The 23,475-nt window shown below is 48.2% G+C and overlaps 1 protein-coding gene across 2 annotated transcripts in view; it reads left to right on the top strand.

Annotated features, from left to right (window-relative positions):
* The first annotated feature begins 9,230 nt into the window (after positions 1–9,230).
* LOC146839020 (uncharacterized) overlaps positions 9,231–23,475 on the top strand; it is a 63,044-nt gene continuing 48,799 nt past the window's right edge. For both annotated transcript variants that reach the window (XR_014960765.1, XM_085603048.1), the window contains exons 1-3: positions 9,231–9,356; positions 11,574–11,624; positions 19,350–19,468. The gene's annotated coding sequence lies outside the window, so the exon portion shown is untranslated. The remainder of the gene's footprint in view (positions 9,357–11,573; positions 11,625–19,349; positions 19,469–23,475) is intronic.

The raw sequence follows: 23,475 nt of genomic DNA, 5'->3' as shown, positions 1-23,475 counted from the left end.
GAACTCAGACTAGGCCTTTTCATTTCCAGAAATTCGAATTGTATTCTCAGCAGCGCAGTGCTCCAGGTGAAAGTGATATGATGATAAAATAATCAGATCCACATATTATACACAGAAACAGGGCTAAAAATTACTTTAGTACAATACAAGTTCAGCAAAGCTGATTCTCAGGTGACATAGTTCATATGAAACAGTCCCTGAATAGTCGATGTTTCAACTGTTCCAGTTAATTATCTTGGTCTCATCAGGACGGTAGATCGCTGCCTCTCCCGTTTACTTCTCACACTGTATTCAACACACCTTAGTAAGGAATTTTCTGTATCTCAGGTCAGTGTACCCGGGAGGAAGTCAAATTCAAATAAGCAGTTCCATTACCCATTCGCCGGACCAAACATCTGCAGCCAGTGCATCCTCTGCTCGCTGGCAAACAGGTTCAAGTCTGACACGTCCTGATGAAAACCTCGTAATTGACTGTTGTCCATGAAAAGCAACACCAGCCCTCCTCTTTCAATTCCAACAGGTTGATGTGGAGCCTGGCCGCTGCCACTGACGAGGGTCCTGTAATCTTTACCTCTCCCAGATGGCCTTCCCAACCCAAAAGTGATACATCCATCACCACTGTTCAATCTGGGTGGAATAAGGGGAGGGGTCTGCCACTGACACAATCCCAGTCGCTGGAGGAAATGTTGAATCCTGACTCCAACAGGGTGACTGGGTCAGGAAGGACACAATAAAGAAGTGTTGCAACTGCGCCAGCTGTAGCAGTAGGTGGCTCAGTGGCATGTTGTTCCTGATGTTCTAGATGTTTTCTATGTGCGCTATGGCCATGAAAGGACTGGGAGACCTGTTGGTTTTGCAGCGGTGTCTGGAATTGGCAATATTGAAAACCCTACAGTAGCCACAGAGGGGACAACATTTCTGATGAAATAGCCTGGTGGATGGACCGAAGGAATGTGCTATGTCTCTTCTTTGACTCTGTCTAGGGCTGAGTCCTCTTTCTTGTTTAAAAGACGACAGCCATCGAATGGCATGTCCATTAAAGATGCTTGGATATCTGTAGAGACGGCAACACAAAAAGATGATGGACGGAATATTGAACACATTCAAACATTCACCCCCCAGTCACAGATCTGGGTTTAATCCATCGTTATTTTGCTCACCATGCAATTCCAGTTTGGACCCAGCCATATGGGAACAGTCCAGCCCGAACTGCCAGGCCAGGTCCTCCCTGAACCGGAAAACAAGCATCCTGGGACTGGTTTTAGGGGCATCACCCCTCATCAGCCAGGCTAGCTTGAAACTGGTGGTGTAGCGAGGATGGAACTCACATCTGAGCATACCCTTCCCACTTAGGGTGAAAATGCAACACAAAAAGATGTTGAACATTGTCAAACATTCACCCCCAGTCACAGATCTGGGTTTAATCCATCGTTATCTTGCTCACCACGCCATTCTAGTTTGGACCCAGCCATATGCAAATCAGCCTTCTCTTCGTGTTTGTTTTATCTGTAGAGAAGCCCATAGACCTAATCTAGACGATAAACCGCAGTACCACACTCTTGCCTGACCCATTCAGTCGGCGGCGTTCAAGCCACAACGAATTACAAACTTTGCAGCAACACGTCCATCCTGAATAGCTTTTCTTAGGGGCGCCGCAGGGTCTGCGTCTCTGTATCCCACAGAGCATGATTATATTGCGGAGCATAGTCATTCAAACCCTCTAGGATTTAGCCATGTGCTGAAAAAAAATTGGTAAATCACCAGTTTTGTAACAAGCCTCTGCTTTTTACAAAAATGCCTTCAAATGCGACCTCCTCCTTGTATTGATCCAGCTCTTGCCACTGGGCCAATAAAAAGAGGGGTCTGAGCAGCAGGCTGGTGAGGTGTTCTTTGTTTTTTTACTTACCTGATGTTTTGCATTCTTTTGGAGGGCCACAGACGCCACCACCTACCGCTGGACCAGAGGATCTTCCTGGCTGCAGCCTGGACTCTTCTGCAGTCGGAGGAGAGAAATGACTGCATGTCAGAGACCCGGGCACCGGAAAGAAGATCAGGTAGGTTATCCTGGCCTGCTGAAGCAGTGAGCATCTGTCTCCTCAACTCCTGCAGCCTTCCTGTGCTTCCATATCCTCCCCAGGGCCTTGGGTGCCCTGGGCGCCGGGCCGCTGGTGGTAAAAAAAAGTAACAACTGGCCCCACTGGACGGACTCCAGGGGCCAGCATATTAATGCAGGGGTCCGCCTCCCATGGGGGATACATTGGGCCAAGGGGCAGAGCAAGATTTTAATGCAGGGACGCACGGCGGGCCTTGGAGGACAATATTTTTCTGAAGGGGCCCACTGTCACGCGGCACGTCGCAGGGCCGAGGGCCAATATTTCACTGAAGGTGGGGCCCCTCAAAGCACCTTTGCCCCTTCCACCACCCAAAAAGAAGCATTGTTACCTGATCTTATTATGTTTTTTCCTGACTGCAAAAGAACTTATATGTGCCTATATTTAAACTATGATTGTATAAATATGCTTCAAAAGCTTTTGGGTTTCCCTTTCTTTATAGGTGCTTGATCTTGCCCCTTGTATTCCTTTCTCTGCATTCAAGCAAACTCATTTGAAATCATTTTTCCACTGTGATTTCATTTCTGTTTCTTTTGATTTTTTTTTTTTGTTGCAGGTACTTTAGAGCGCAATTGGTAGCTTTTTTAATTACTTTTTACCATACATTTCTTAATTTTGTCTTTTTTTCTGATTGATTATTCTCTTTCTTAATTTAAGTATGCAAAGTAAAAATATATTTACTAGGTAGTCCAGTGACTCACCCTCCTCTACCTCTCTTCCCCCACTGCCCGTACAGATAACTCAAACTGGCCTAGATGGATCAAACCTGTGTGCCATCTCACTGCACAGGAGTTCTGCATTCCTGTATGTATTTAAACTCCAGGGGTGCAACTTCTCTTCAGAAGGATTCAGGTTTTTGTTTCTTTGCAACGGTGCTTTTTTACCCTATTTGCTTAACTCCGTTTGAGGACTTTTGTTTTCCATTGGGGTTTTGTTTCAAATAGTTGCATGTTTTTTCCCTTTTAATTGCAAGTTCTTTAGGGCAAATGTTAGTGCATTTTGAAATTGTGGTTTCGTTAAATTTACGTACCTTTTTGTGCAACAGTTGCACTCCTTTTGCCTCCTTTTGGAGTACATCAAATAACAGCAATTATATTTGCACGCCAGTCCAGTGAATGCACCACACCCCCATACACGACTCAAACTTGCCTAGAGTGGCTAAACAAGTGTGCCATCTCACTGTTAAAGACTTCTGCCTTCCTGTATGTATTTAAACTCCATGTGTGCAACTTCACTTGAAAAGAGTTCAGCTTTTTCTTTCTTTGGAACTGACCGTGCTGTTTTTATGCTCTTTGCTTAGCTTCATTTGAGGACTTTTGTTTTCCATTAGGCTTTTCTTTCAAAGAGTTTTCATGTTTTTTTCTTTAATTGCAAGTGCTTTAGAACAGACTTTTGTGTGTTTTGAAATTGCAGTTTCTGTAGATTTGTAAAACATTTTGGTGTAACAACTGCGTTGAATTTTATTTTTTTGGATTACATGAAATTACACCACATATATTTGCAGGTCAGTCAAGTGACTGCACCATATTCCCACAGCCTTATCGGGCTCAAAAAAGTGTTCCTCTTTAAGGCACTGATATTTGTGCTTCCTAGGGAGCAAGGAGCCGCTGCACCAAAAGTAGGATGGAAAAGATCATAGAGCCTGTGAAGAATCGATCACATTTGGCTACCCAAATAAGAGCAGCATATTAGGCTAGAGAGTACAGTGACGGGATGCCTGCTGAAGGTAGAGTGCTGTTTTGTTCTGTGTACTTTGTGGTGGTGAACCATGTCCGAAAGCACACAGTGGATATACATGTGCGATCCCAAAAACATTTGAAGCACTGTACAAATGCTTCAGACCCTCACTTGTTAAAATGTAAAATTTGATTCTCTTGTTTATTGATTAAGCTATGCCGCATCCATTTTTCACCCTTGCCCTGCTTCCAGCCCAGCTCTATCCTAGACACTGCATCTATATAAACATGAGTAAAGAGTCTAGATCGGGGCATTGTAGGCTGTGTACATATGCAGAGTCAGCACAAAAGAACAGCAGCCGTCTGCTCGAGGGTTTTCAAACAATGGTTAATCCTCACGTAAAGTTTACTCAGATAGCATATCTTGTTGTTCAGCCTTAGGACGTAGGAATTGCGCAAGACACCGAGGCTGTCGATTCTTGCAGTTACTTCTTTGTGTGTTTTTCTCAAAGCTCTATTTGCCTCTGGGCGTCCCTTGTTTGTGATCTTTTGCTATAAAAACCCATGTAACCCATCGTTCAGTGTGCTTCTCCCAGAGTATCTCTATGGTGCTTGCGGGATGGGCCCCCATTCATGAATGCTAAATAAATGATCCATGGTACTTCACTCCAGTTTTGATTCTTCCTTACTTGTTACGAACCCATGGACTAAAGGGTGACCCTGCACCAGTGGATTATTAATAATCCACTTCCACACGTACCCATCAGATGACTGTGAACACCTGCCAGTGCCTCAAACGAGGAAATAAGTGATATGGTCGACGTCTGCACAGCACTGAACATTCCACTGAGCCAAACCGACCACCCTGTGCTGCGTACATTTTTCTATGTGCCAGAATGAAATGGTTGAGCAGTCCCCGGAATGTTACCTCCCAGACTTTGCTGAGAACCATGGGATGAAACCATGAATGGCACCTGACCCTTGTAACACCCGGTGGAATTCTTGGTTTGCTGCTGTCCAGTACCGCAACAAGTACTTTGATGCTTTTGTTTTGTTTGTTGTCTGCGATGCAAAGCAACTAGTCTCCCCCTGATTCCCTCAAAAATCTATAGAGCGTTCTGAACGGTGACAACAAAAACTATTCAAGTTAAATCGGATATGACAGAAGAAAACTGTTGAAACATTTTAAGTCTGGTGGATGTAAGTCAGACGTCAGTGTCAAGGAAGGTACATGATTATCTGGAGACCCTTTACATGATACTCACAAACAATCCAGTTCTCACTCTGGACTATCTGCGACCCTTCTTAGAGATTACTGCAGGGGCTAAATTGACTCTGGCTCAGAAAAACTAGGTAACAGCCGAGCTTAATGAAGCATTTGAAAATACCTGTGAAATGGTGGGCAAGTACATGGGGGAGGTCCAACGAGGCATCAGAATCTTAAAACAAGTGCGCCTTTTCAAACTTGCACGACTCTGCATCCTACCCAAGCACAAGAGTGCATATTCAGCCATTCCTGGTTTAAGCGCAGTTCCTGATCAGGAACATCCCCTCTACTGTGAACATGTAGGCCCAGAAGCAGCACAGGCATCAGTTTCAGGGGTGATTGACACTGCCTTCTCTTGGCGTGGGATGGCTGACCGCATTCCAGTCCCTTCACAGGTGGCAGTTGTGTACGTAGACTATGTGACTATGATGCACTAGCAAATGTGCACGGTGTCCAGGGGTTCCGGTTCCACGTCTCTCGTGATGGCTGCGGGTCTTAGCTTTGCTGTGATCTCGTGTCGGCCTCGGAGATGTCTGGAAGTCTGGGTCCTGTGTCGCACAGTCTTGGGGATCCGGCGGGAGCCTCGGAAATGCAGACCGGCAAGATGCTTCTTTGGTGCCTGTTTCAACAGGGGAGTCACTCCTTGACCCCAAGGGAAATTCTTCCATCTTCTAGTCAAAATAGAATGTCGAAGTTCCGGGATATATGTTGCAGAGTTTTGTCCAGGGTAATCTAAAGTCCTATGCACTGGGTTCCTATACTTATACTAAGTTTAGGGGTTGGACTTACTCTAGGGTCCCACCTATGGGAGGACCCAGGGTGGGGGTGGTTAAACTCCTTTCCCTTTGTCCAGTTTTGCGCCAGAGCAGGAGCTTAGTGCCCCTGCAACCGGCCTGAACCGGGGTATGCACAGGGACACCAAGTGTGCCCCCAGCACTGTCTGAAAAAGCATTCTATGAATACACCCACCCAGCCCCAATACACTAAACCCGGTCTGGGAGGTGGTTACACCTCCCTGTGACAGGAAACCTATTGTCCAAGCCTCCCCTGCCGGAGTTTCATCCAGCAGCAGGAGGTCAGACCTGTGTCTGTGGCTGTGGCATCCATTTTGTGATGCCAGGGCTCTTTTACACTATTACCGTTTAAGTAAGTGTGTACATGTCTTCTCCCTCTAGAAGGGTGGAATTCTACACCCGCCACCAGGACTGGCGGGGGGTAGGATTCCAAAGTGTTTGACACCAAACAAGACATGTTTTCTTGCAGCCATTCCAAAGTTAGCATTAACCGCGAGGTTATAATGCATTTAAGAGTATATGGTCTGGCTGCATCACAGAACAGCTACAGAGAAGTGATTCCGAAAGCTGCAGAGGGGCTCAGCTCATGCTTGGGCACCCTCTCACACAAAACCAAGCACTCTGCCTTCAGGATTGTTAAGGCCTGCCATAGGAGTGACTTATAGGTTTATATGTGTCAGTGATATAAGGTAGATATAGGTAGGCTATATCTTAGTAAGGGGTGCATGTACCACCGTACCCAGGCTGCAGTAGCAGGCCTGTGGTGCCATTTTGGAAGGCTTCCCATGGGTGGCATAATACATGCTTCAGCCCCTGGTAGGCCTCTGGGGTACCTATGCCCTTTGTCCCTAAGGTACCATATAGTAGGGTCTCACAAGGGTAACCCAGTAACCAATTTGGAGTGTACCTAATGTACATGCAATCAATTTAGAGAGGAAGCAGCTAGGCTGGAGTCCTGGTTAGCAGGGCCCCAGCCGGACTAAAGTAAAAAAAACAGTGAAACACCAGCAAAAAGTGGGGGCAACCATAGTAAGCAGATCCTACTCTCCTATACTCATGTGGACACACTTGTGTCAAAAACATCATTTATAGATGGGGTCAGCAAATGGGTAAAGTCTGTGGTTACAGTGGCCCATGAGAAAGGTAAGTATGTGCAACTTGAGATTCTCCGACTATGGCGGCATTCTTAATCATGCCTGAAGCCTCCAAAAGCAGCTCTCTGGGGCCTGTGAAATTGAACAGTTCTGAGTTGCAGACTGCTAAAATTAAATTATTAACAGTCTTTAGTCTACAGACCCAGTGAGCCCAAGGTCGCGGCGACGAGGAGTCTCCAATAGCCTGGTCGCAGGGCATTGGATTTATTTAGGCATTTTTCTACAGCGCATACATTACCCAGAGGTGTCAGAGCGCTTTACAATAGAGCGAAGTATATAGGATTAGATATTATGGTAACATATTTACACAGTATAAATTCACTAAATCCGGATCCTGCAGTCTTTCGGGGGGGGCTCCGGTCTTCAACTGAACCCGGATAAGTCGGTCCTGGGCCCTTTACACCTGTCCAGAGACCGCTACGATTGCCAATCCAGCATGCCACTTCTGCGCCAATCGTTCAAATACCTAGGGATATGGATCACCCTCCTTCCTGAACAGGGCTGTTCCCTCAACGTCACCCCACTGGTGAAGAAAGCCAAGGCAGATCTTCAGAAATGGAAGGCCTTACCTCTGAATCCCCTGGGGAGGGTTGCCTTGTTTAAAATGATTATTCTCCCCAGATTCCTTTACGTCCACTAGAACACCCCCTTTTTTTTTCCAAGCCGTCTTCAGCCAGGCTTGCTTGAATCCACTGGCAAAGTGAGCAAGGGACTCACGACTGAGCATACCCTGCCAATTTATGGCTAACAACGGTACAAAAGGGGGTGGTGACGGACAGAGCATCCGAACCAATCAAACACTCACACCCAGTCAACAGATCTGGGTTTGATCCATCACCGTTCTTTAGCCCACTCTGCCACCCCTGTTCAGACATGGCCATATGCAAATCAGTCTGACCCTGTGCCTCTTGGGAACAGTCCAGCCCGAACTGCCAAGCCATGTCTTCCCTGGACCAGAAACAAGCTTCCTAGGACCGGTTTCTGGCATTTCAGCCGTCTTCAGCCAGGCTTGCTTGAATCCAGTGGCAAAGTGAGCAAGGGACTCACGTCTGAACATACCCTGCCAACTTATGGCGAACAAAGCAAAACCAAAGGAAATGATGGACGGAGTGTTGTACATTGCAAGCACTCACCCCCAGTCAACTGATCTGGGTTTAATCCATCACCGTTCTTTAGCCCACTCTGCCACCCCAGTTCAGACATGGCCATATGCAAATCAGTCTGACCCTGTGCCTCATGGGAACAGTCCAGCCCAACTGCCAAGCCATTCCTTCCCTTGACCGGAGAGAGGACACAACCGGGATCTTCGGCACAGAGAGAGGACACAACCTACACCGTCAACACCGAGATAGGACACAACCTGCATTGTTAACACCGAGAGATGACACAACCTGCACCGTCAACACAGAGAGAGGACACAACTGGGACCGTCAACACCGAGAGAGGACATAACCTGCACCATCAACACAGAGAGAGGACACAACCTGCACCGTCAACACAGAGAGAGGACACAACTGGGACCGTCAACACTGTCTTCCATCACACACGAGAACGCCCCAGGACTAAGCTACTAGCCCGAGTTAAAGAGGGCTTGCCTGATTAACAACTGCGCATGCGCAGAGGACAGACACTGCCTACCGCAGCGGAGCGCGAGTTATGGAGGGCCTTGAATTAACAACTACGCATGCGCCTAAAGACACATTGACGCCCGTCGTAGAGCACGCGTGCGCGGGTTAAAAGGGGAAGGGCTGATGGATGAACAACTACGTATGCGCTGACTACAGACACTGCCTTCTGCTGTGGAGTGCGGGTTAAACAGGGCCTGCGGATTAACAACTGCGCATGTGCTGAGGACAGCCACTGCCTCCTGAACTGAAGCACGAGTAAATGCTGAGATTTATTTAAGTGTAAAGCTCCTAGGTTCGGCTCCTCTATGGGGGAAATGTCTTTCCTGTGCGCAGGCGCAGTGAGACTAAGTGAAATCTACGCAGGCACAGTTAATATTCACATTCCTCAACCTGCGCACGTTGTTCATTCCGGAGGATTCCCCGTGTCTGGAAGAAAACGGTGTTTCCGGACCAGGGTGTATCCTCGCTGCACCCTCTGTCCAAGGCAGTTCACAGTCTGTACTCAGTGCAAGATCCTAACTCTGCTGTAGGAAGTGGTGTATTCGCTCCGCACATGCGCAGTTATTTACGCGTGTCGCATGCGCAGTTGTGAGACGCGATGTTTTGTTCGCGCGCGATTGTGGCTCGCGCAGCGGCGTGAGCGCGCGCTTCAGTCTCGAGGAGATCCGTGCGGTACCTCCTCTCTCCCAGGCCCTGCAGCCCCCACTGACCACTGCTCAAGGAGAGGTGAGGCAAGGCAAGGCATGGCCTGGAGGGTCAGTGCTGGGTTATACAGGACACTCCCAACCTCCCAAGGGACCCTGAGGAGGGTGACTGGTGCACTGCACTGCGCAGTGTGACTGGTGCACGGCACTGCGCAGAGGGTGACTGGTGCACTGCACCCTGCAGAGGGTGACTGATGCATTGCACTGGCAGAGTGTGACTGGTGCACTGCACCGTGCAGAGGGTGACTGGTGCACTGCACCGTGCAGAGGGTGACTGGTGCATTGCACTGGCAGAGTGTGACTGGTGCTCTGCAGAGTGTGACTGGTACACTGCACCGTGCAGAATGTGACTGGTGCACTGCACCGTGCAGAGTGTGACTGGTGCTCTGCAGAGTGTGATTGGTGTACTGCACCGTGCAGAGTGTGACTGGTGCACTGCATAGTGTGATTGGTGCACTGCAGAGTGTGATTGGTGCGCTGCAGAGTGTGATTGGTGCGCTGCAGAGTGTGATTGGTGCGCTGCAAAATGTGACTGGGGCACTGCAGAGTGTGACTGGTTCGCTGCAGAGTATGACTGGTGCGCTGCAGAGTGTGATTGGTGCTCTGTGCCTTGCAGAGTATGGGTCTGGTGCTAATCTCAGAGATCACTGATATATCCCTGTTCTCACGTAGTAAGGGTAGGCTTAGTCAGATGTATTATTTATCATACCAGAATTTGGAGTGGTGCACTACCCAGGTGGTCAGTTCAATAAGTGAGTTCACTTGTAAAGTTGTATCAAAAAATAGTTCTTTATTTTCACAGTCATTCGACAAAACTGAGTTTCAGCCAACGAGTTTCGTTCATTTCACAATGAATTTCTTCAGGGCGTTCTTTGTTGGTGTGGATGGCAGGAGAGAAATGTTGTTCCTGGAGCCGTTTCCTGTGGTTGCATGGTGTGATTCTGCTCCGATGAGCTCGTCTGGAATCGCTAGAAATCCAGCATCAGTACCGCTGGTTTTCAGTGGGGAAATTATGGCCTACTTGATAAGGGCCAAGGTCCGTGGGATCTGGGAAGGCAGTGCGCCTGTCCCGATCTCCTGCCGTCCACACTGACAAAGAACGCCCTGAAGAAGTTCATTGTGAAATGAACGAAACGTGTTTGCTGAAACTCAGTTTTGTCGGATGACAGTGAAAATAAAGAACTATTTTTTGATACAACTTTACAAGTGAACTCACTTATTGAACTGACCACCTGGGTAGTGCACCACTCCAAATTTTGGTGCAGTTCTCTCTCTGCTTTGCAGTTGGCACCTAAGACAGGCAGGTGCCGGAGTTGCATGTGCACACCAACCTGAAGTACTCTTGGATTTAACACATAGGGAATACAGCAGGGAAGTGCGGCTATCCCGGTCCACCGTTGCTCTTCTTGTTCCACTGTATTATTTATCATGTTAGGGCTGTTAATTGTATACAGTTTTGCTAGTAATGTCATTACTTTGCTTAGTTGGTTATGTTTTCTAATCGCAGCACATATGCTTCATAATAGACAGCATTCGTTTTAGTAAATAATGTAAACTTTCCACTTGTCTTTCTTTTGCTTATTATGGACATGCATGAGTGAGAAAAACGAAGGTGATGATGTGTTTCCACTGTACCCATGGGTGCTAGAGGGTCATGTTCTGGTTTGCCAAATCACTTGTTATTCTAGAAAGGTTAGAGTTTGATAAGACCGCATCTGGCACACTCACCTCCCTTGGAACCAATAAAAGAATGACACAAATCTCAAGCATATCCTAGTTTGCATTCTGTACTCATCCTAGCCTGTTTTCGGGACAGTTTGACTAAGCATGTTTGCTCCACCATACTTTTTTTATTTAAGAATACAGATCCCTTGGAAACTTTGATTGCTTGAACAAGCGAAGAAATAACTGACTCCCCTTTCTTGACTCTGATTGGGGTTTTAGTTATCACTCGATCCCCAACTGCAAAAACCGGTTCCTTTACCTATGTTTGTTGTTGAATTAAGCTTTTTGAAGGGAATGTTGACTATGCACCCAATTTGAGTATTGATATCCTAATTGCTGGTCTGCCTGAAGTTATGATGCTGCTGACAGTGGCGTGTCTGCTAAAAGCGATGGTGTGACTGGTGGAACTATAAAGCCAAATAAGAGAAAGTTATCTTCCGACACCACAGTCTTCGTGACTGAGACCAGTAACACTGAAGACTCTGAGACTCACAGCAGTAATTTCTTCTTTCAGAGCGTTATTGCTGCAGATGTAGTGAAGCCCAGAAGTAAGCACATTACTAAGGTACCAACAAAGTTTAATATTTTTCATTTGTATTAACTATTTCTTTTGTGCAGCATTTGGAAATGCATTTTCTAGTTTTGTTGCTTTTTGGTTAGTTTTTAATCGTAGGCTGTTACCTTCGGTTTAAAGGGAAAGATGTTGTAGTGTGTGACCTTAATGCTGCAGTTTGCATTTCATTACCATCATTTGCTTATCCTGGAAAATCTCCAGGGTTTAGGAGGTCTGCTGTTTCAGAGTTCTTTCTTCAGCTTCTGGGCACTTGTTGCTCTGTGGCGATCTGTGGTCCTGTTTCTCTGCTCTTCTTGTAGTAACTCTTATCAGAGCTTCATCCTCCCGCCAACGATAATAAGATGCCAGGCATCACCCACCACACAACACAGTCCATGATGGCTACATCTATCTGCACGGCGCAGTTAGAGCAAGGATAAAGTTCTCCGGATCTATCAGGTTGTGAATGTAACCTAAGGGCTTAAGATGAAATGAAGAACTTACCTCCTTCCAGAGTGGCTCACGACTGCTGTGTGCAGACCCGGTAGCTTGCAGCACCCTGGATTATGTATGTATAAATCAAGTTTTGTTGGAAGTAACCTGCAATACAGTGTCAGCAGCACCCTGCCATAGAGTAGCATTTCATATGGTATTTAATTTCCTGACACATTAATGGTGATAGTCTTTTAACTGGAAAAAGAACAAAATAACACAAGTTATCTTGCACTCTGCTATGGTTTTGCATAGATTGTTGGCTGCAATGCATTCCATGTTTCATTCAAACATGCTTTCTACAGGGCACATACATGATGTTCTGCTGTAGAGAAATAATGCTCCTCTGTACTGCGGCAGACTCAGAAATATTGAAAAGCTTCACGATTTCCCTTTCAGCACTTCCTGTAAAACCTTTAACTGTTTGACTCGTGCATTTGGAAAACTGTGCTACAAAAACAACTTAGTGCGATTAAAATAGTCGTGATGGGGAAAATTCATGTGGTGTTAGGACTGGCTCGACCAGAGGGCTTCCTGACTTGGAGGAGCATGGAGTTGAGCACCTTACCTGGTCTGGCATGGAACAAGGGAGGACCAAGCCAGCGATGCTTGGCTGCAGGTTCATTTATTTTATTTTTTTTATTCATTTTTCCAAAGGCATGTACAGTTTTAACAAGGTCTGATATCACAAGGTACAACAATATCTCTTATCATATAGCAAATTGACAGTACCACGAAATCATCATATGAGCCCACAGGGAACCCAGAACAAAGGCATCTTTCCATAGTCATTAGTAATTGGGGGGGGGGGGGGGGGGGTAGGGAACGACCATAAATGTGCACCCTTACTTGTCCGAACCCGGTTTTTGATGGGTGTCAACAGGAGTGACCATCGGTAGCAACAGCACCAATCATACCCATCCACCTCGCGACATCACCACTGTACATAGATGGTCATAACAGCCCAGCATATACTGGCCGCCCAACTGCAGAAGTGATAAATTTTCATCCCCCGTACCGTCTATTACAAATTCGCTGCGGCTTCTGTAATATCATTGTTAGTAACGTCATTGTTTACAGTTGGATGTGACAGGAGATAACTTTTAAGGGGTCCCCAGATATCCACGGGTTTAGCGGCGGTAGGTAGAAGCTCCGCATATCTGAGCAGAGTGTCCTGACAGTGTACCATGTCTTGTAGCCATTCTTTAAATTTGGGGGCTCTACCTCTCCCACAACGACAGGTGTAGGTGTCAGGTCACCAAACATCTGTGCTAATGAACGAAAATGGCCTCCCTGATACAGATCTCCGCATGTCCTAATTTTAAGTTTGGTCATCATGTTTTTGAATATTTGTTCCTGTAGTAGAGGTAGTACAGGGTGGTATGCCAGTGGGAGCAGTGGGGAATAGACTAGCGACGTCTGGACTGTGCGCGCGATGTGCCGCCAAGCAAGAATGGAGCTAGAGATGGGAGTCTGATACGCAGCCTGTGTCTCAGGTTTACTAAATAATGCCCCCCTCAAGCGGGTCGGGAGCCGCAAGCCAATGTTCGACCGCCACCTGGGGCATAAAAGGGGGGGGATGGATCCAATAGTAGACAAATTGTGCCTGTGCGCTCTGATAATATAGCTCAAAATCCGGTAAATCAAAGCCTCCCTGCGCAAATGGGCGGGTCAACAGATCCCATCTCAACCGCGGCCGCTTACCTCCCCAGACCAACCGGATGAGTCCAGATCGCAAGAATTTGAAAAAAGACTTTCCCGGGTGATAAGGAATGTTGAGAAAGAGGTAAAGGAGTTTTGGGAGAATGACCATCTTAATGAGTGACGCACTGCCTGCCATGGAGCGAGGGAGCGTGATCCATCTGGTCACGCACGTCTGAATATGGTCCATCGCACGGCCATAGTTCAGCCGCATTAGTTCCTCTCGATCTCGAGAGATCAGTATTCCCAGATATCTGACGTCACTATCGCACCACTGCAGAGGATAATCAAGTGGGAAGGGTTTCGCCGCCACTGTGAGTGGGAAAATAGTAGATTTTCCCCAATTAATGTGGATACCTGACTGTACAGCGAATCGTATAAATTCTCTCAAGATGGGGTTAAGATTGACTGAAGGATCTCTGATGTAGAGCGTAATGTCATCAGCGTAAAGGGATATCAGAACCTGTCTCTGGAAGCAACGCAGAGCCTTGTCCCGGTGGTGTTGCCGGAGTCGGGCAGCTAAGGGCTCAATGGCCAGAGCAAATAAAAGAGGAGACAGGGGGCAACCCTGACGAGTGCCCCTGGATATCTCAAAGGCCTCGGATATACGACCGTTAATACCCACCCTGGCCACAGGTTTATGATAGAGTATTGTGATCCATCTCAAGAATCCTATGGGTAGACACATGTTGCGCAGTATACCAAGGAGGTAGTCCCATTCCAATGAGTCGAAGGCCTTGGTGGCGTCTAAGAAGACTGCCACCATTGGTAAGTCAGGGTCGACATTCTGCAGAATAGAGAATAAGGTACGCAGGTTATGTGAGGTAGCTCTGCCGGGAATAAATCCCGCTTGATCGGATAGCACCAGTCCCTCTATCAGTAACTTCAGGCGATTAGCTAGTACCTTAGTTAGGATCTTAGCCTCGCAGTTGATCAAGGAGAGGGGACGATAAGAATCGCAGCACTGCGGCGGTTTCCCAGGTTTAAGCAAGGAGGTGATTAAGGCCTCCTGCATCGATGGTGGGAGTGTTCCAGACTCATGGGCCTCGTGGAAGACCTCCAGAAGCACCGGCGCCAGTATGTCCACATAGGCCTTGTAAAAGTCTATAGGCAAACCATCTAACCCCGGCGCTTTTCCGGATGCCATCTGCCCTATTGCATCTCTGATTTCATCCAGTCCTATAGGTGCTGCTAAGAACTCTCTTTGATGGTCTGACAGCCATCCCAAAGTGAGCTCACTCATGTAGTCGTCCATTTCCAAGGTCCCCACCCTGGTAGTGGTATAGAGCGATGCATAGTGTGTAGTGAAAGCGGCCATGATCGATTGTGTGTCGCGTAGAAGTTCCCCTCCATCACCCTCCAACTCCACGATAAAATTAGAGCGCCGTGGGGGCCTCACGACTCCCGCCAGAGCCTTCCCCAGGCGCTCTCCCTCTCCGTACGCCCTGGCCTTGAAATATTTACTGCGAAAGTTAGCCTCTCTATCAGCAGTGGATTTATAGTCAGTCAATGCTATTCTGTATTGAATTTGTGCGTCTACATTGGTGGCGAAGTCCGTTTGGGCCTCCAACTTGTGCAATGTGCACTCCAGTTTATATAGCGTGTTGCGCAGCGCCCGCAATTCCCCCGAGCTCTTGGAGATGCAAACACCCCGGATCGTGACTTTCAGCGCCTCCCACATAGTTGCCACACACTCCACCGGCCCCTTATTATGTGAGAGGAAGTCCTCAATGTCATGTCCCAGTTCTGTTCGGAAGAGTTCATCAAGTAAAATGTTGGGCTGTAATCTCCATGTAGGAGGTTTCCCCACTACGTCTAGTAACCGAAATTTAGCCATAACTGGGGAGTGATCTGAGAAAGTGCGACCTACATGTTGTGCCGCTGACAAAGCCGGGGCCAGCACCCGAGAGATTAAGATGTAGTCCAACCTAGCCCAGGAAGCGTGTGCAGTATTCCAGTGTGTGCCTTCTGTCAATATAGGGTGTAGGTGCCGCCAAACGTCTATGACGTCTTGGTTGTCGCATATGTCCCTCAGATATCTATACGTGTTGATGTAGTGATGTGCAGAGGAGTTCGATCTATCCATGACTGGATTAAGAACTGCGTTAAAGTCACCTCCCCATATCGTGTGTGTCGATCCTATATCTCTTATCTTATTCCAGACAGCCATAAAACTGCTAGGGTCATCGTAATTTGGACCATAAGAGCAGGCCAAGGTGATAGTTTCATTGCCAATCCTGCCCTACATTAAACAGTATCGCCCCTCCCGGTCAACCGCCTCTCCCAAAGGAGTGTAGGGGATATGTCTTTTTATCAGTATAGCAGTACCTCTAGCGTATGAAGAGTATGGCGCAAAGACAGAGTGTGCCGCCCACCTAGTGGCGAAACCACTCCGGCGTTGTGGATCCATGTGAGTCTCCTGTAAAAATACTATGTGGACACCCAGTCTGTCTAACGCATGCACTATCTGTCTGCGCTTCCTGGGGTCTCCCAGTCCCCTCACGTTCCAAGTGATGGTGGAGATCATTCCCCCCAAGTTAGTATCAGTGTTGTTGACGCGGCTCATTTCCCCAATAAGATTGCGCCTGTTCAACATGGATTCCATCAATTACATGCCCTATAGCTACCTTTGTACGGACCGCGTCCGGTATCGAGTCAACTGTATGCTTTGTACCATTGTCCCTTACATTCTTAACCAACACATAACCAATTCCCTGAGAACCTCCCCCCCACCCACACCGACATCCCAATCATGCCGGGCATATTTCCCCCCTCTCTCAAACCCAAAAAACGACCACATCATAACCCTGGCGGGGCACACCCGTATTGGGGGACACAAGGGGTCCAGACCCGCCTTCGCTCTCCCCCGATATTACATCCGCTGCACACTCGTCCTTACAACTAGCGGAAGGCATGGGAAGGGGAGAGAAAGTGCCAGAGCGAATATTTGTTAAAGCAGAGTGAAACCCCTAGGATTGTTGAAGCTTTACGGCTTTTTAAGTGAGCATTTAAAACAAATGTGTAGAGCAGTCACTGCCAAAAAGAACAAGACATATTCTGAGGAGGATCTAGCAATAATACCATACAGGCAAAAAAAAGGTAACAGAGGGTGCCGCCTCCGATCAGTCCAGTGCAGGTGTAGGCGAGCGGGACCGCGCCCGCCCAGGGGGGGACCGAGTAGTATCATGGGGTCGCTTATTTTCTTTCAGAAATTGTTCCACTTGCGCTGGATCTTGAAATAGGTGCTGTTTGCCCAGGTGGACTACACGTAACTTAGCCGGGTAGAGCATGGAGTATTGGATGCCACTCTGAAGAAGCCTTTTTTTGACTGCCACAAACTTGCGTCGCGCATCCTGAACTGATTGCGTGAAGTCTGGATAGAAGGAAAGCGTGACGTTTTCAAACTGAACCGGTTGTTTTTCACGGGCAAGTCTTAGCAGAGTATCCCGGTCTCTGTAGTTAAGGAATCGGATGATGATAGGTCTAGGGGGGGCCCCGGGTACAGGCCGGCGACCGAGAGCGCGGTGGGCTCGCTCCACCACCAGTTGTTGGGAGAAAGCCTCCAGGCCGAACAGGTTAGCCAATAGTTTCTCAATGAAGATTTCCATTTTGCCCACATTGGTGGATTCTGCAAGGCCAATAAGGCGTACACTGTTTCGGCGCGATCGTGCTTCTAAACCTTCGCTCTTATCAGCGATCACCTTTAAGAGTCTCTCCATCTGTGAAACCTTGGTGTCCGTGGCCGTCGCCCCATCCTCCAGACCAGAAACCCGCTGCTCCACCTCCTTCACCCGTTCCTCCTGTTGATCCAAGCGATGCACCACAGAGTCCAGGCGTTTAGACATGTTGTCCAACTTAGAGTCTATAAAGGTGAGACTCGTTTGCATGCTGAGCAGGAGCGCCTTCCAATCCACCTCAGCGCCGTCTCCCCCATCAGAGTCGCCATCCTCCGTCGGTGGGGGTCGGGCCTTTTTTTTGTGGGACTCAAAGGGGAGCTTAGATTGTCTCGTGTCTGATTTCCCCATGTTGGCGATGCAGGAAGGGGGGGGCCCCAGCCCACCGGAGCAAGCACGGAGCGCCCACGCCGCCTCACCCTTCAGCGGAACCAGTGCTCGCCCAAACAGCAGGGAGCAGCAGGTGGTCCGATTAGGGCCTCGCGCCACTCCTCAAAAATGCAGATCCGGGTCGTGGGGCACTGAAATGGGCCCAAGGATCGATGGGACGGCCCCACGCACTTCACCGGAGCAGCCCCCCGCGTCGATGGCCTCCAAATAGTTGTGCCTCCTTCCCCGGAAACCAGGGTGACGATTTGCCAGTAGAGGTCTCGATGGAAGGCCCCTGGTTGTTAGGACTGCTGAGGAGGGCCACTATCCGGCGGACGCAGCCCGGCCAGTGTCAATGAAAGGCGCACCTCCCCCCCGGCTCGTCGTATGTATCTTCACTTTATGGCGGTATGAGAGCTTCTCTCCACCTCTCCTCACCGTGTATTCTGGTTGCTGAGGATCGTCCCCGGAGCACTGGGGCTTACGGCTGCCTCCTCGCGGCTCGCGGCACCTTCGCCCGGACTCTGCGGCCTCGGCGAATCCCCGGTCTTGCGTGCTCGCTCACGCTTCTCCCCGCACTCGGGAATATCCGTCGCTGCGTCCGCGGGCAGAGAGAAACGCCCCGTACTCCGGATTGCAAGAGCAGAGCAGCTTGAAATTCTTAGCGATCGTGCTCGCATGCGTTCTGCACCGATATCGCCACTCAATTGCTGGTTTCCGTGCTTATGGATGGGCTGGAGGATGGATTAATCGTCCAGCTGGCGAGAGCCTCACGAACGTGCGGCCATGTTGGTCTGGCGCCCTCTAGCGCCCCCTCTGCAGGTTCATTTACCCTGATATCGGGTCTGCAGTTTGATGGGGAGGGGAAGGGCTGGCTAAGTGTGCCATGAGGCTCGCATTTCAGTCCATCCCTGATAAGTAATCTTTGAGTCGATGTAGTGTTCCTCCTGCACCACGTACAATTCATCCTCTCCAAAACCTCAAGAATTCCTGGGTGTGAAAGGCGGCTGATTCTGATTGGGTGCTTGATGGTTTACCAGAAACTCATGTTCTTGATTGTGCATGTTTGTCAGTAGTTAATTAAACACCAAAGGGTTTTATCTCTTCACTTGACTCAAGCGGCAATAAAATTTTCTTTGTCATTGCAACAAAATATGAATCGCTGGCTGACAAAAATGGAAGGGCTGGGGAACTGTCATTCGTCTCACTGCTAAGCAGAGCAGTGTCATGCTTCACCCTCACTCAGGCTTCTGATTTTAACGAACATTGCTTAGAACACTGGGACTTTAGAGCCCATCCTTTTAATGAGAAAAACAAAACTACAAGTCCCATAAGCAATAGTGGTGGAAGGTGTCACGCATGACCTGGGACAACTTCCGATTTTGCACATCCAGTTCCATTTTTTTAAGTATTTGAAACAATATTGAATTTATAACCTTTGTTTTTTATGGTCATGAGTTACCAGAATACTAAAAACATTTTGTCTTCATTTATTTTCAAGGTTAATTCTGTAATAGTTACCAGCTTGGAAGCTCAGTTAATTCTTCGGTGTTTGTCATTGATCTCCACGTGTGGCTGGTTTGGGTCTGCCCCCTGCATCGATCCCGATAACTCGCACAGGTAAGGACCTTGTAGCAGCAACATGATAACCAGACAGCTGTCTTTAAGAAGTGCACTCTGAGGCAGGTATCCTGAAATAAAATAATCCTGTACTCTCTCAAACTGCAAGAACCCAGAATACTTCCAAGTCTGTAAGAAAATTGAGTGATTCCAAGAATAAAATCAAATTGTCATTTTTGTGAAAAGTCTGCCACTGTCTGCTACGCATATTTGTTAAAATAAAACAACACACCGGGAGGCCAACAAATCTATCATACATTTAATGCAATAATAGCAAAAGGCCAAGCAAAGTAACAAGTGACATTTGTCTTTGCAATGGACGAGAGCATCCACCCTCAAGCAATTTGGAGTATATAATGCTAATGTATTTTTATACACTTTTCTCCTAATACAAGTCAATGAAACAGGAACACGTGATAGAAACAGTTACTGACACGACACTAACGAGTAGGAGGCAGGATCTTCTCTGGAGAGGAATGTGAGGAGTCCGTGAGGCGCAGATAAAAGATTCACAGACAAGCTGCAGAATTCACTGTTTCTGGAAATAACACTTCTGTCTGCCAATATTCAATTTACTACAAGATGCAGGAAAGTGTGCAGATGGACATCACTAAATAAAATGGTTCTGAGCCCTAATGGAATCATGTAACTTTGCAGGCATATTAAGGCGAACAGACACATCAAATTAATATAAGAATATTGTAATTTGGTAATGTAATATATCAATGCACGTTATGACATTCTTGTGTAAACAATAATCGACATGAAAGAAACCAGTATATCCAGTTATGCTTTCTCAATTCCTTCTTCCCAGAGGCCACCACTGCTGCTATCCAGCTGTATTCAGCAGTGCTTCTTGTGACCTGGAATCCTGCATATAATCAGTACCAAAGGTCGTCAATGCTTCTAGCCAACTCTGGTCACTGGTGCCACTCGCACCCCCACCACCCTAGGGCCTGTTATTCTTTGAGCCTGCTCCAGTCAGTAGTGGCCCCTGCAACCTGTTATCATTCTAGCCAACTCAAGTCATTAGGGGCCCCTGGGGAATTTGTAATCAGGCTATCCAGCTTCAGCCAGTATTGGCCCCCCTGGATCCATTATCCTGCCAGCCAACTCAAGTCAGTAGTGGCCCCTGTAACTTATATCCTGCTTGTAGGAGAGTAGGATCTGCTTCACATGGGTACCCCCACTTTGTGCTGGTGTTTCACTGTTTTTCGACCTTAGTCTGGCTGTGGCCCTGCTAATCAGGACCCCAGCCTAGCTGCTTCCTCTCTAAAATGGTTTCCATGTACATTAGGTACATTTCTAATTGGATTCCGGAGTGCCTTATAAGCCCCTAGTATATGGTATACTATGTACCTAGGGCATAGGTACTTCAGAGGCCTACCAGGGGCTGAAGCATGTATAATGCCACCCCTGGGAAGCCCTCCAAAATGACACCACAGGTCTGCTACTGCAGCCTGGGTAAGGTGGTGCTTCTACCTCTTACAGTGGCATAGGCTACCTATATCACTACCATTGAACACACATATAAAACCTATAAGTCACTCCTATGGCAGGCCTTAACAATCCTGAAGGCAGAGTGCTTGGTTTTTATGTGAGAGGGTGCCCCTGCATGAGCAGAGCCCCTCTGCAGCGTTCGGAGTACCTCCTCTGATGCTGTTTGTGGTGCAGCCTGACCATATACTCTTAAGTGCATTATAACCTCGCGGTAAATGCTAACTTTGGACTGGCTGCACGGAAACATGTCATGTTTGGTGTCAAACACTTTGGAATACTACACCCCCCCCGCCAGTTCTGGCAGGGGGGGTAGCATTCCACCCTTCTAGAGGGAGAGACATGTTCACACTGGTCTAATCCGGTAAAGACTTTCTACAGCCATGGCATCACAAAATGGATGCCACTGTCACAGACACGGGTCTGGCCTCCTGTTGCTGACCGAAACTCCGGCAGGGGAGGCCTGGACAATAGGTTTCCTGTCCCAGGGAGGAGTAATCACCTCCCCAGATGTGTATTGGGGCTGGGTGGGAGCACTCTCTAGTGCTTTGAAATCCTGCACTGGGGGCACACTTCGTGTCCCTGTGCATAGTCCAGTTCAAACCGGTTGCAGGGGCTACCTGCCCCTGCTCTGGCACGAAACTGGACAAAGGAAATGGGTGTAACCACCGCTCTTTCCAAACCCTCCCATAGGTGGGTTTCTAGAGTATGTCCAACCCCCAAACTTTGTATAAGTATGGGAACCCAGTCCTTGCGACTTTAGATTACCCTGGACGAAACTCATACATCCTGGACCTTCGATGTTCTACATTAACTAGAAGACTGAAGAAATCTCCCTTGGGGTCAAGGAGTGACTCCCCTGCTTGGCAGGCACCAAAGAAGCAACTGTCCGGTCTGCAATTCTGAAGCTCCTGCCGGACGCCGAAGTCTCTGCATCCCCAGAGGTGGATTTCCAGACTTCCCCGAGGCTACCCTGAGTCCACAGCAAGGCTGAGGCTCGTGGCTATCATGGGTGACGTGGAACCGTGACCCCTGGATACCGTGATCTTATGCTGAACCATCATCTTCCTGGTCTTCCTCGAAGTTGTGCTTTGGGCTCCGAGTAGCCCCAGCCTTGAGCACCTCCTGCACCGAAGATTGCTGGCCTCCACTCCACGAGTGACCCGTGGGCCAGTTTCCAGTGTGACCGCTCGAGGCGAGAGATACTCTCCATCCCAAGAATGCGCTGCAGTCTATGAAGCAACCTCAGATAGGTGGGCGAGGTGGTCGTCCCCCAGTGAGATAGTATATTTTGGAGGGCTACCCCATCGCTAATGCAATGTGCTGACACCTCCGTGTTCTAAGTGGAAAGGTGAGAGGGTTGGGAAGTCCCAATATAGTGTAAGCAGGAAAGCGGGGTATCTGGGTGTCGAAGTGGGCGTCGATGTCATCTAGTACCTGCGTCCAGTAGCCCGAGATTTGAGGGCATTCCCACAGTAGATGGGTTAGGGTGCCCAGTGAACCATACGCTCTCCAGCTTTGGGGGCTTCTCGTTGGGTTACTTCTATGAAGCCTTGTAGGAGTGAGATACCAGTAGGTTACTATTTTCGTTGTGGTCTCTATGTTCGCTACACTGCCTGCCGTGTGGCGAGCTGTGTAATAAATGTCCGTCCATCTTTTCTGCAAGAGTGTCCTGCCCAACTCCCCGTCCCATCTCAGTTGTCCAGGGGATTTATCTGTCCCGGGGGTGCTTCTGTCTAATCTATAGAGTTCTTTTGTCAAGCGAGAGTCCGTGGGTTTCATCACTTACCATTTCTCAAATGGCGTAAGGACCCTCTGTGCCCCCTGCCGGACTTCGGATTGCAAAACCCAATGCCAGATTTGGTGGTAGCGGAAGCGTTCCTTCCCTAGGAGATTCTGTTGTGTACGGAAGTCAGCAAATGATTAGGGTCACTCCACATCAAAAAAATGTCCTATGGATTGGCAGTCCTCTTTTGTCCATGGAGCAAATGCTCTTGTGTCAAGACCAGGGGTAAAAGCAGGATTGTGGACTATGGGTATGATTGGAGACGGAAGTGTCGTAAGCCCACGAGATATGGCCACTCTGCCCCAGGCTGATAGTGTAGAGTGTGTGACCTCTGATAGGTATAAGTTACGTGGTGTTGCCGCCTTTGTGAGAAAGGGTACTCCCCATAGGGGCTATCTAGCTAAAGCTCTGTCCATAAACAGCCAGTGCTTCTCGGATTCTGGTTTTGATCACTACCAGGGGTCTCAGCTGCATCGCCCAGTAATAGTCCTGCAAATTTGGGTTTGCTAAACCCCCTTTTATTGGGGACCTATAACATAGCTCTCTATGTAATCTGGGTCGCTGATCACGCCAGATAAAGCGTTCCAAATCACGCTGCTTAGAGTTCAGCACTCCTGAAGGAGGGGCTAGTGAAGAGGTCTAGAATAGGAATATTATCTTAGGTAAGACTAATTTTTATCGCCGCTCTGCGGCCCAACCAAGACAGCGAGTGTGGTCTCCATCT

This window comes from Triturus cristatus, chromosome 4_2 (assembly GCF_964204655.1).
Source record: "Triturus cristatus chromosome 4_2, aTriCri1.1, whole genome shotgun sequence".
Lineage (NCBI taxonomy): Eukaryota > Metazoa > Chordata > Amphibia > Caudata > Salamandridae > Triturus > Triturus cristatus.
This window is presented reverse-complemented; position numbering and strand designations above follow the sequence as displayed.